The 12,874-nt window shown below is 41.4% G+C and overlaps 1 protein-coding gene across 2 annotated transcripts in view; it reads left to right on the top strand.

Moving 5' to 3' along the window:
• The window catches only part of LOC129017027 (TBC1 domain family member 3G-like), a 69,390-nt gene that overhangs the window by 34,078 nt on the left and 22,438 nt on the right, over positions 1–12,874 (top strand). The window lies entirely within an intron of this gene.

The raw sequence follows: 12,874 nt of genomic DNA, 5'->3' as shown, positions 1-12,874 counted from the left end.
TCACCCAGACCTTCCTTTGTCCAGACCTTCCGTTTCCTGGCCTCTACCTACTTCTCTAGCCTAATCTCTAACCACTTCTAACCATAGTGAACTACTTGTAGATTCCCCAGACATATCCTGTCCTATCAAGCCTCTTGCAGTGGAATGCCTTTTTTTTACCTTCTACATTTCCTTCTTTCTTTGTTTCTTTTTTTTCTTTTCTTTTCTTTTTTTTTTTTTTTTTTACCATTTTTGTGGAGAATGGGGTCATGCTTGTTACCAGGCAGATCTCAAACTCCTGAGCTCAAGCGATCCTCCTGCCTCTGCCCACCTAAGTGCTGGGATTACAGACATGAGCCACCATGTCCAGGCCACATTTCATTTTAATAACTTTCAAGCAAGACGTTTTGCTAGGTCAGATGTAGTTCCCCTGTTTACCCTTACCGTCCTGCACTTGTCTACGTTGACTTGCCTTTTTTTCCCTGAGACTTTGGGCTCCTAGGGACAGGGCATTCCTTCTAGGGCTAGACCTTACTCAACTGTGAATTCTCCATGGCATGGCGTGAGTATTCCTCTTGGGGTCTGTGACTGTAACTATCTTTTCAATGGCAGTCATGCTGGGTTCTGTTGACCTTGTCATATCTAAATAGTAATAAAACCTATATTTGAAAACAATCTGATAAAGTTCATCAATAAAACCCCTACAGCTGACTTATAATTAATGGCGTAACACTGAATGTGCTCCTCAAAGAATGAAAACAGATTAAGTCCGCTCTGTAAGGGAAGAGAATAAAAGGCATTACAACTGGGGAAAAAAGAGATAAAACTGTGTTTTATGACAATCATCTATTAGAAAAATCTAAGTAATCTACCTAAAAAACTAGTAGAATTAATATGACTTAAGTAAGGTTGTAAGAAACAGGTCAATATACAAAAATCCTATGTCCAACAAAAAATTAGAAATTTTTATAATACTTTATAATTGCTGAAAAATGTATTTAATATTTTAAAATACAAATAGCATTAAAAAAAGACAAAATACTTAAAAATAAAAATAATTTTAGGCCAGGCATGGTGGCTCATGCCTGTAATCCCAGCAGTTTGGGAGGCCGAAGCAGGCAGATCATTTGAGATCAGGAGTTGACCAGCCTGGACAACATGGTGAAAGCCCATCTCTACTAAAAATATAAAAATTAGCTGGGCTTAGGGTACATGCCTGTAATCCCAGCTGCTTGGGAGGCTGAGGCAGGAGAAGTGTTTGAACCCAGGAGATGGAGTGAGCCAAGACTGCGCCACTGCACTCCAGCTAGGCGACAGAGTAAGACCCTGTTTCAAAAAAAAAAAAAAGGAAAAAAATAAGTAATTTTAAAAACAGAAGACATGCGAGACCAAAGGCTAAAAGCAACAAACGACTGCTCAGACAAAACAAAAAAGACCTAAATAAATGGAGAGATATACTATACTAATGATTAAGACTCAGTGGTTGTTAAGATGTCGGTTCTCCTCAAACTGATCAACAGATTCAAGACAATTACAGTCATGATCCCATCAGCCTTTTCTGGAGAAGACAGAAAAGAGATTACTAAAATTTATATGGAAATGTGAAGGACGTAGAATATGCAGATCTTCAAAAAAGAAGAAAAATGTTTTAGGACTTGCAATTCTGACTTCAAAACAATAGAATGTTCCAAAATAATCAGAATACTCTAACAGGGCTAGACAAACAGATTTTTGGAGCAGAATAAAGATTTCTGAAAGAGACCTCACTTATGCAGCCACGTGATGTTCCAAAGCAACCCAGTGAGAAAAGGAGACTCTTTTCAACGAATGGTGAAAAACAACTGGATAACCACATGCAAAAAACTCAGACCTACAAAAATCACTTCAGATGCATCACAGACCTAAATATAAATTAGCAAAAGCAAAACCTTTTAGAGGAAATAAAGGAAACTACCTTCATGACTTCAAGGTTAGGCAAAAGTGTCTTAGCTCACAGTAAGCAATAACTACAAAAGAAAACACTGATAAACTAAACGTATCAGATATAAATATTTCTGCTCATCAAAAGGTACGGTTAAAATAAATAGGTAAACCACATAGACTTGGGGAAAATATTTACAAAACATTTATCTAACAAAGGATGAGTATTTAGGACATATAAACACCTTCTGCAACTCAAATAGATGAAAAAAGAAAGCAAAGAACAGTAAAGGTGAAATGAACAAACTCATCACAAAAGAGAACACACAAATGGTCAATACACAGCTAAAAAGTGCTCAATATCACCAGTTATCATGAAAATGCAAATTAAAACCACAATGATACCACTTCTTGTCAAGATGGAGTGAATAAAGGGACCAGATTTACCCTCCTTGCATGAAATAATAAAAACCTAATAAAATGAATGAAACAACAGCACTGAAGATATTGGACAAGTAACAAAAGTCAGTGATCCCTGGAAGAAAAAACAAACGGGCCACACGTATGCCCAGCTTACTGCCTTGAGAGAGTTTCCAGGTCATGGAAGAGGGAGGAGGAACTCAGGCAGAGCCTGCGGTCTCCCCAAGTTGAGGATATGGAACTGGAAGTCCAAGGAGGCCAAGGTGCCTAGAGCTCACAAGGAAGACCAGCACTGAGTAGAGAGCTGGAGAGAGAGAGAGAAATGAAGAGATCTACAAAGGCTCACCCTAGAACTTTTGGTTGAGTGACACATCAGCACTTACAACGTAAAGGAGCTGTCCAAGGGCAAGGTGAGAAATCACCAAAACAATTGAGAGGTAATAGCATCCAGAACTGACATAAGGATGTGTATAGTACCCATACCCAAAAGTCCAAAAGGAAATGATGTGATATAATTTATATCACATTGGAGATATGACATCGGAATACTGAAAAAGAAAAGGCTTCAGAAGGAGGAAAAAATTAACCCTAAACACAGCCCTGGTCCAATCAAAGAAAACATAAAAGACCCAACAGAAAGAAACTGTTTTCAAGCAACTTAATAATGCCACAGAATAAAGTCCACAAATATTTTTAAAAGGCAAACAAAACTAGAGAAACTAGAAAACAAGGTAAGTTCACACTGGCTCAAAAGTCAATCCAAATTTCTAAGACTTACACAGAAGCAGGAAATTATACCCCATAATGAAACAAAAAACGAACCAATTTTGAAATGAAACAGAAAACAGAACTAGTAGACAAGTCCTTTATAAAACAATTATGATGATATTTCATATGATCAGAAGGCTAGAAGAAACAAACATACTAAGTAAAAATGTGAATTATTTTTAAAATTTAAACTTCTAAAAATGAAAATTACAAAGTCTAAGATGAAAAATACACTTTGAAATTTGCAACACATGAAACCAAAATTACTAACCTAAATGAAACACAGAAAAAAAAACACTAAAAAATGTAATACGTGATAATTGAAATAACTTCAAGAGCCCAAACATATTTGTAACTAGAGCCACAAAACAGGAGATAATATAGAAAAAAAATCTTTAGAAATCATGGCCAACAACTTTCACATATTTGAGGGAAATTATAAGCATATATAACAAGGCACTCTTTCAATGAACTATCAGTCGCTAGAAACATGAAGAAAAGTGGCTGAGCGCATTGGCTCATGCCTGTAATCCCAGCACTTTGGGCGGCCAAAGTGGGAAAATCGCTTCAGGCCAGGAGTTTGAGACTAGTGTGGGCAACATTGCAGAACCCATCTCTAAACACACACACACACACACACACACACAAACACACACACACACACTCACGAAAAATGGCCTGGCACGGTGGCTCACGCCTGTAATCCCAGCACTTTGGGAGGCCAAGGCGGGCAGGTCACCTGATGTCGGGAGTTCGAGACCAGCCTGACCAACATGGAAAAATCCCGTCTCAACTAACAATACCAAATTAGCCGGGCATGGTGACTCATGCCTGTAATCACAGCTACTCGAGACTGAGGCAGGAGAATTGCTTGAACCCGGGAGGTGGAGATTGCGGTGAGCCGAGTTCGTGCCATTGACTCCAGCCTGGGCAACAAGAGCAAAACTCCGTCTCAAAAAAATAAAAAACCAAAAAAAAAACCCAAAAATTAGCCACGGGTAGTGGCACACACCTGTGGTCCTTCCAGCTACTCAGGAAGGCTAAGGCAGGAGGAGGTCGAGGCCATAGTGAGCCATGATTGTGCCACTGCACTCCAGCCCAGGCGACAGAGTAAAAGCCCATCTCCAAAAAACAGGGTAAACCATGACCAAAATGACTACAATCAGAAATTAAAATTCCAATGCAGCCAAAGAAAAAGGTCTTATTACACACTACAAAATCAAAAGAAAGTTGAAATCGTTATAATACTATCATGTAAAGTGGATGAAAATAAAAATTTTATCAGGAAAAAAAGCATCATTTTATATATATTAAGGGTTTAATTCATCAAGAACACACAAAAATCCTAAACATTTATTTACCTATTAATAACAGGGCTTCAAAATAAATAAAGCAAAAATGAGAGAACTGTAAGAAGAAATGAAAGAATCCACAATTATATTTTAATATTTCAGCAAACCTGTCTATGTAATAGAACCAGGCCGGGCGTGGTGAATGACACTTGTTATCCCTGAACTTTGGGAGGCCGAGACAGGATTGCTTGATCACAGGAGTTCAAGACCAACCTGAACAACACAGGGAGACCCTGTCTCTACAAAAAGAGTTTTAAAAATTAACTGGGTGGGCCGGGCATGGTGGCTCACACCTGCAATCCCAGCACTTTGGGAGACAGAGGCAGGCAGATCACCTGAGGCCAGCAATTCAAGTCCAGCCCAGCCAACATGGTGAAACCCTGTCTCTACTAAAAATACAAAAATTAGCTGGGCTTGATGGCATACAACAGTAATCCTAGCTACTCGAGAGGCTTAGGTAGCAGAATCGCTTCAACCCAGGAGATGGAGGTTGCAGTGAGCCGAGATCATGCCACTGCACTCCAGCCTGGGCGACAGAGAGAGATTCCATCTCAAAAAATAAAATAAAATAAAATACCTGGGTGTGGTAGTATATGCCTGTAGACCCAGCTACTGGGGAGGCTGAGGTGGGAGGATCACCTGAGCCCAGGAGGTGGAGGCTCAACGAGCTATGACTGGGCATGCCACTGCACTCCAGCCTAGGTGACAGAGTGACATCATGTTCAAAAGAAAGGAATGATAATAATAACAGGACCAGCAGACAGAAAATCAGTAAGGATACAGAAGCTTGAATAACACCGTTAGCCAATCTGACCTAACTAACTATACAACGCTCTACACAAACTACCAGAATACACATTCTGTTCAAGTGCATTTGGAACACTCACCAAGATATACCATATTTGGGCCAAAAAAACAACTCTTGGTAAATTTAAAAGGTTTCAAGTCTTACCATGAATTTTTTCTTACCACTGTGATATTAATTCAGAAATCAGTGACAAAAAATATCAATAGGCAATCCCAATATTTGAAATCAAAACATACTTTTAAAATAAACAATGGGGGCCAGGAGCGGTGGCTCACGCCTGTAATTCCAGCACTTTGGGAGGTCGAGGCAGGTGGATCACAAGGTCAGGAGTTCAAGACCAGTCTGGCCAAGATGGTGAAACCCCATCTCTACTAAAAATACAAAAATTACCCAGTCGTGGTAGCAGGTGCCCATAACCGTAGCTATTCAGGAGGCTGAGGCAGAGAATTGCTTGAACCCGGGAGGTGGAAGTTGCAGCGACCCAAAATCATGCTGCTGCACTCCAGCCTGGGCGACAGAGCGAGAATCTGTCTCAAAATATAAAACAAAATAAACTAAACTAAAATAAAATAAAATAAAATAACCAAGGGGTGAAAAAAGGACAAATATATCAAGTATTTTAAGACAGTTAAAGCAATAATTGAAAGAGAAATTTATACAATTACATGACTATATTAGAGAAGAAACAAATCAGTGACTTCACCTTGTTCCTTAAGAAACCAGAAGAGCAAAAGAAAGATCGAGCAGAAGTCAATGAAATAGAAAACAGAAAAATAGGGCACACTCAATGAAATCAAAGGTTAGACCTACACTTCTGGGAGGATGGAATGGACATACTTTGCCCTATTCCTCCCACTAAGTACAAAATTCAAATGTGAACATTGTAAATAAAACGAATAATCTCTGAAAGGTGGAGAGAAGGCAAATTAGCTCAGGATCACAGGACACAAGGCACAATATAGCAGTAAACTCCCTGGGTATTCTTCTTTTTGCCTAATGTATCCTACTCCTGGAATGGAAGAAGTGAGTACATCAGGACATCGATGAACACAGACCAAAAAAAAGAATACCCAACAGGGCCGGGTGCGACGGCTCATGCCTATAATCCCAGCACTTTGGGAGGCCGAGGTGGGTGGATCACCAGAGGTCAGGAGTTGGAGACCAGCCTGGCCAACATGGCAAAACCCCGTCTCTACTAAAAATAAAAATTAGCTGGGCGTGTTGGCCGGTGCCTATAATCCCAGCTACTCCGGAAGCTGAGGCACGAAAATCGCTTGAACTCGGGAGGCAGAGGTTGCAGTGAGCAGAGATCGTGCCACTGCACTCCAGACTGGGTGATAAAGACTGTCTCCAAAAAAAAAAAGAAGCCCCCCAACAAAGCCTTCTCTCTCCAGACCAAATTACCAGTAAAGTGGTATGTTAACCAGAAAGAAAACTTTTGAAGAGGAACTGCTCTAATCCAGCATAACTCCACAGAAAAACTAGCCCCACCCACACCCGCAATGATCACATGGAGAACCTAGATATCCACCCTCATGAGACTGTAATGAAAACAATCCAAGATTCCCACCAGGTAGTGTCACAGCTAATTAAGCAGGGGAGTGGAACTTCCATTCCAACTGGCTAGTTAATGAGCGTCCACTCCCCACTGTGTCAGTGGAGAAAAGTGGGGAAGCCTGGACTTCCACCACCATCTGCCAGTAATAAGGCATCCCTCCCTGTCCCTACTGGAGTGATAGCAGAGAAGACCCAGTAGAGAGTCAGAACTTTCACCTACACACAGTAACAAATGAGGCCACATCCACCACAGAGATCAGGTGGGGAGCCACAACTCCCAACTCTGCAAAGATCTAAAAGGGAGTTTGCCCCAAATGTCAACATAGACAAGGTAGAGAACCTGAACTTCATCCCCTACCTGGCTTCACAAGGTGGCACCAACACTCTACCCCTGTTAGATAAGTGTAAGAGAACACTAGTTAAAAGAGTTGTTTACCAGGCCGGGCGCGGTGGCTCACGCCTGTGATCCCAGCACTTTGGGAGTCTGAGGTGGGCGGATCACAAGGTCAGGAGACAGAGACCATCCTGGCTAACACGGTGAAATCTTGTCTCTACTAAAAATCAAAAATTAGCCGGGCGTGGTGGCGGGCGCTTCTAGTCCCAGCTACTCGGGAGGCTGAGGCAGGAGAATGGCGTGAACCCGGGAGGCAGAGCTTGCGGTGAGCTGAGATCTCGCCACTGCACTCCAGCCTGGGCGACAGAGCGAGACTCCGTCTCAAAAAAAAACAACAAAAAAAACAGTAGTTTAAGTAAGATGCATAGTCTCATGACAACACAAAAATGCCCAGGTTTCAATCAAAAGTTATTTGTGTTACCAAAAAGATACGAAGAATCGGGAAGATTTCAAATTGAATGGAAAAAGGCAATAAACAAATGCAAACATCAAGATATCTTAATTCTAATATCTCACAGATACATCAGAATTAACTGAAAAAAAAATTTTGTTTGTTTGTTGTTTTTTGTTTGTTTTTTGAGATGGAGTCTCGCTCTGTTGCCCAAGCTGGAGTGCACTGGCATGATCTCAGCTCACCGCAAGCTCCACCTCCCAAGTTCAAGCGATTCTCCTGCCTCAGCCTCCTGAGCAGCTGGGATTACAGGTGCCGCCATCACTCCTGGCTAATTTTTGCATTTTTAGTAGAGACGGGTTTTCGCCATGTTGGCCAGGCTGGTTTTGAACCCCTGACCCCAGGTGACTAACCCACCTTGGCCTCCCAAACACAATTTTTAGGCCAGGCATGGTGGCTCACGCCTGTAATCCCATCACTTTGGGAGGCCGAGGTGCGTGGATCACCTCAGGTCCAGAGTTCCAGAACAGCCTGACCAACATGGACAAACTCTGTCTCTACTAAAAATACAAACTTAGCCAGGCATGGTGGCACATGCCTGTAATCCCAGCTACTTAGGAGGCTGAGGCAGGAGAATCACTCGAACCTGGGAGGCGGAGGTTGCAGTGAGCTGAGATCACGCCATTGCACTTCAGCCTGGGCAACAAGAACGAAATTTTGTCTCAAAAAAGAAGAAAAAATAATTCAGTGGAACAAATATCCAAACCATATCAATGAACCAAAATAAACAGATATAAAATACAATAAAGAAAAATGGTTTTGGCATAGTGAATTGAGGTAGAAAAAAATATGACAGGAGAAATGTAATTCCAAAAATGTTCAAGTAACTTTAAAAAAAGCAGGAAAAAGAACAATCGAAAAACTAAAACTAAAACGAGGCGTGGTGGCTCAGACCTGTTATTCTAGCACTTTGGGAGGCCAAGGTGGGTGAATCACCTAAGGCCAGGAGTTCAAGACCAGCCTGGCCAACATGGTGAAACCCCATCTCTATAAAAATATAAAAATTAGCTGGGTGTGGTGGCACATGCCTGTAATCCCAGCTACTTGGGAGACTGATGCACAAGAACTGCTTGAAACTGGGAGGCAGAGGTTGCAGTAGGCCAAGATTGAGCCACTGCACTCCAGCCTGGGCAAGAGTAAAACTTTGTCTCAAAAAAAAAAAAAGGACTCTGACAACATCTGTAAGTATGTAAATGACCCAAATACCTAAAAACAGCAAATAAAAGACAAAAACTGGCCAGGTGCAATGGCTCACAACCGTAATCTGAGCACTTTGGGAGGCCAAGGAGAGCAGATCACTTGAGGTTCCGTGTTGGAGACCAGCCTGGCCAACATGGTGAAACTCCGTCTCTACTAAAAATACAAAAAAAAAATTTAGGCAGGCATGGTGCTGGGCGCCTGTAATAGCTACTCTGGAGGCTGAGGCAGGAAAATTGTTTGAACCCATTAGGCAGAGGTTGCAGTGACCTGAGATCATACCACTGCACTCCACCCTGGGTGACAGAGTGATACTCCGTCTCAAAAAAAAAAAAAAAGACAAAGACAAAGATTGACAAACTGGATTTAAAAAACATAACCTACAGCCAAGCATGGTGGCTCACGCCTATAATGCCAGCACTTTGGGAGGCCATGACAGAAGGGTCTCTTGAGCCCATGAGGTCGAGACCAGGCTGGGCAACATAACAAAATCCCGTCCCTACAAATAATAAAAAAATTAGCCAGGTGTGATGGTGCACATGTGTGGTCCCAGTTACTTGGGAGGCTGAGGTGGGGGAATTGTTTGAGCCCAGGAGGTCCAGGCTGCAGTAAACCATGATTGTGCCACTGCAATCCAGCCTGGGTGACAGAGCAAGACCATGGCTCAAAAAAAAAAAAAAAAGGCCAGGCACAGTGACTCACACCTGTAATCCCAGCACTTTGGGAGGCCAAGGAAGGCAGATCAAGAGGTCAAGTGTTCGAGACCAGCTTGTTCGACATAGTGAAACCCGGTCTCCACTAAAAATACAAAATTAGCCGGGCGTGGTGGTGCATGCGTGTAATCCCAGCTACTCAGGAAGCTGAGGCAGGAGAATTGCTCCAACCTAGGAGGTGGAGGTTGCCGTGAGCCAAGATCGCACCATTGCACTCCAGCCTGGGCAACAAGAGTGAAACTCCATCTCAGAAAAAAAAAAAAAAAAAAAAAAGGTATATATAAGTCAGCAATGAAGAAAATGCAGGACTTGTACACAGAAAAATCACAAAACTTTACTGAAGTAAACTGAAGACAACATAAATAAATGGAAAGACATTTCATGTTCTTGGATTGCAACACCTTAATGTTGCTAAGATGTTACTACTCCAATGCAATCTACACATTCAATAAAATCCCTGTCAAAATCCCAAGAATGTTTTTTGCAGAAATTAAAATAAATACATTCTAAAACTCATGTAGAATCTCAAGGGACTTCAAATAGTCAAAACAATCTTGAAAAAGAGAAGAAATTTGAAGACATCACACTTCGTGATTTCAAAACTTACTATAAAGCTATAGTAATCAAAACACTGTTGCCAGGCTTGGTGGCTCACGCCTGTAATCCCAGCACTTTGGGAGGCTGAGGTGGATGGATCACCTGAGGTCGGGAGTTTGAGACCAGCCTAACCAACATAAAGAAACACAGTCTCTACTAAAAATGCAAAAATTAGCCGGGCGTGGTGGCACATGCCTGTAATCCCAGCTACTCGGGATGCTGAGGCAGGAGAATCGTTTGAACCCAGGAGGCACAGGTTGCAGTGAGCCGAGATCAGGCCACTACACTCCAGCCTGGGCAACAAGAGTGAAACTCCACCTCAAAAAAAAAAAAAAAAAAAAGAAAAACAAAACACAGTGTTGTACTGTCATAAAAACAGAGCACTGGAAGAGAATAGAGAGTTCAAAAATAAACTCTTGCTTATATGGTGAAGTAATTTTCAACAAAAGTGCCAGGATCATTCAGTGGGAAAGAGACTCTTCAACAAATAATGTTGGGAAAACTGCATTATCTACATGCAAAAGAATGTAGGTGGACACTTATCTTACACCACATGCAAAAATTGACTCAAAATGGATCAAAGACCTAAACATAAGAGCTACATCTGGGCTGGGCATGGTGACTCACACCTGTAATCCCAGCACGTTGAGAGGTCGAGGCAGGCAGATCACGAGGTCAGGAGATCAAGACCATTCTAGCAAACACGGTAAAACCCCGTCTCTACTAAAACTACTAAAAAACTAGCCGGGCGTGATGGCAGGTGCCTGCAGTCTCAGCTATTCGGGAGGCTGAGGCGGGACAATGCTGTGGACTGGGGAGGCGGAGCTTGCAGTGAGCTGAGATTGTGCCACTGCACTCCAGCCTGGGCGACAGAGCGAGACTCTAATTCAAAAATAAATAAATAAATGAATATAAAAATCATAATGTCAACAAATTTGCTCAACTATAACAGAAAAAGAAAGCTTACAAGAGAATGTAGAGCTCATAGTTTCTACTTAGTATTTGTTAGATAAATGGTTTAAACGGACTGAAAATCCTGAAAAACTGCTTGAGTCATAAAGATTTATCTATGAAATATGGAAGCATTTTCTAGCTTGTTTCTGAAACCTCTGAAAAAAACCTCCTCATGTATCAATACAAGCTAACCTGCTTTACAGAAATCAGAAGAAAACTACGGCTGGACGTGGTGGCTCATGTCTATAATGCCAGCACTTTGGGAAGTCGAGGTTGGCAGATCAGGAGGTCAGGAGTTCAAGGTCAGCCTGGCCAACATGGTGAAACCCCTGCTCTACTAAAAATACAAAAATTAGCCAGGCATGGTGGCAGGCACCTGTAATCCCAGCTCCTTGAGAGGCTAAGGCAGGAAAGTTGCTTGAACCTCGGAGGCAGAGATTGCAGTGAGCCAAGATTGCACCACTGCACTCCAGCCTGGGACCCAGTGAGACTCTGTCTCAAAAAACAAAAAAAGAAAAAAAGAAAACTATACATTTTATTACATGTATACATCTGTCTTTCATATACTTGTAACTCAGAAAACCATGCTTTCACAAATATAATAATAGAAATACAATAATATTGGCAATCATAACATTCGTGAAACTGTAAAGAATAAACTGGCCAGATGCTGTCTCTTACACCCTAGAACCCAGGATCTGGTCAAAGCTTCTCTTGGTTGTATGAACCCACTTCATGGACCTGTCATAAGGCTCAAAAGAGATACTGTAAACAAAAGCATCTTGTAAACTGCATAAGCCTGTAGATACGTGGTTCATCTAAATCCAGGCACTTTAACGACTGACAGCTGCCCCCCCAGAACCTCCTTTCTCCATTCTTAACATAAACAACTTATATTTCCAAGTCCAGTTCAAAAGTTATATTCTTGGAAGCCTCTGCGTCCCTCCTGTCCATCCAGGCAGAACTAATCAGTCTACACTCTAGTATTATGCTCTCATAACTCTTGGCTCTTCACCAGTTCATTCAAGAGTGTAACGACTAGTTAAAATATGTCAGGCATCATGCTATGCACTGGAGAAAAAATCTTAAATGTGTAAAGCTTACAAAGCTTTTTCACACACATTATCTCATTTCATACTTTAAAAATATCCCATAGGATCATGATTATGTGTTTACAATTTCTCTAACCAGAATAAATTCCCAGGGGGTAGAGACTAAGTGTGATTCATCTTTGATTCCCCAGAGTTCTAATGCAGTGTCTGGCACCCAGAAGACACCCATTAAGCACTTGATAAATGAATGAATAAAGGAGTAACAGACACTTGTTCGATTACTAAAATATCAATCAGAGTTGACACTGAAATAATCTTTCCACAAAGCTTCCACAGGGGAAAGGGGATAAATACATTATATTATATACAAACACATCTGGGGAGCGAAAACTCCTCCCTACGGCAGAGCATCTCCAACTCAAGCTTAACTGTTTAACAAAGTCACATAGCAACTGAAGATGGATTTGATTTTACTACTGGACAAACAAGCTCTTAGTGAAGAACAATGAGTTCTGCATAAAAGCTCCTATGTAGATCCTTGGTAAAACTGGGCATTATTACACAAATATTAAAAAATTAACTATTAAAATAAACACTTAAAGAGCTTCTGCACAGCAAAAAAAAAATATATATATATATATATATCATCAGAGTGAACAGGCAACCTAGAGAATGGGAGAAAATGTTTGCAATCTATCCATCTGAGAAAGGT

The sequence above is a fragment of the Pongo pygmaeus genome, chromosome 19 (genome assembly GCF_028885625.2).
Source record: "Pongo pygmaeus isolate AG05252 chromosome 19, NHGRI_mPonPyg2-v2.0_pri, whole genome shotgun sequence".
In the NCBI taxonomy this organism is placed as follows: domain Eukaryota; kingdom Metazoa; phylum Chordata; class Mammalia; order Primates; family Hominidae; genus Pongo; species Pongo pygmaeus.
This window is presented reverse-complemented; position numbering and strand designations above follow the sequence as displayed.